This window comes from Poecilia formosa, unplaced genomic scaffold (genome assembly GCF_000485575.1).
Source record: "Poecilia formosa unplaced genomic scaffold, Poecilia_formosa-5.1.2 Scaffold886, whole genome shotgun sequence".
Lineage (NCBI taxonomy): Eukaryota > Metazoa > Chordata > Actinopteri > Cyprinodontiformes > Poeciliidae > Poecilia > Poecilia formosa.
The window spans coordinates 78,505-79,965 of record NW_006800825.1 but is presented as its reverse complement, the minus strand read 5'-3'; positions in this window follow the sequence as shown (position 1 = coordinate 79,965).

Sequence of the window (1,461 nt, the reverse complement as noted above, 5' to 3'; positions counted from 1 at the left end):
CAGATCAGTGACGTCATTTGAGATCTTGAAAGGAATTTTCACTAGTCAAAATGTAATTAAAGATATCTTTAATTATTATTCTTACTAGTCAGAATGTAAATTCAGATATCTTAAATTACCATTCCAGATAGTCACAATGTAGTTTTGTCTAGTCAAAATGCATTTTCAGATATCTGGAATGTAATTACGGATAGTCAGAAAACCGAATTTATGTTAAAACGGCTTGCCATAGCTGTTAGGAGGATTTTTACAGCAGAGCGTTTCATGCTGCTTTGGTAACTTGACTGTAAAATCAGATTTTAACGGATTAAACCAGCAGAGAGGATTGTGGGTAGGACAGCTCCTCTGTCTCCTCCAGAACTGTTGGACCAGATCAACCTCAGCAGGCAGACGGGATTTTAACAGATCCTGTTCTGAACTCTGAGGATGTTTTCCTGAACTCAGAGCCGAGCAGCAGAGATTTCCTCTTTTTCATTCCTTCCTTTATCAGGTAAAGTTATCAATGAACACAGAGCCTGATAGGAACAGAAGGACAAAGTACCAGATAACAAACTCCTCAGTTTAGCTCCTCAATAAAGCATTTAGAGGTTGGAGCAGCTGATTGGTTTTAATCTATTTAAATATTAATCTATGAAAGTATTGATTATTTTGGTGATGATATGGAAGAGAACAACACAAGCAGCAGAACCAAACTAAAGTCCAATTTGTCCCAGAGAGACGATTAAAGAGACTTTCACTCTAAAGAACCAGGATAAACGGGTCGTTCCAAGATTCCCACTGAGAGAACAAAGGTTTGAACTTCCTGCTTCTCTGTTAGTTTGAGTCCATCTGTCAGAAAATCAAAGCTTCGTCTGTTTCTGTGAAGATATGAAGAGCTGAAGGAGAACCGGGCCGAGTTCTGGTTCTGGTTCCTCCACAGAGAGAAAACAGAGAGAGGAAAACAAGAAGAAGTGAACACTCACCTGATCCAGACTCTGCTCTGCTGCTAAATGAACTTTGAACTCATCTCTCCTGATCTGATCCCTGACTCCACCTGAGGCTCCGCCCCCTGCCCAGGTGACTTTAACACCTTTAATGTCTTCTTCCCTTTGAACCAACACTGAGCTGAGCTGGAAAACTCTAAGCTTAAACTTTTTCAGTTTTTTTCTAATTTTTAGTTCATTTCCTGTCAACTTATCAATACAGGAAGTGGTTCAGTAAAACAGGAAGTGATCAGCAGAAATCCTGGGAGGAGATCTGATCGCTTTAGTTCAGCTTTAATTTCTGTCTTTGTTTCTCGTCTGGAAAACATTCGGCTCCATTTCTAGACGGATCGTTTTCTGACTGCTTCCACTTCTTTGAACATTAACCTTCATGCCGCCAATCCTACTGCGAGGGTCAAAGGTCGATTCCTCTTTATTATCCTGGTGGCAATTCATTTTACAGCAGGCAGTAAAAACAGGAACAAACAAACTCTCAACA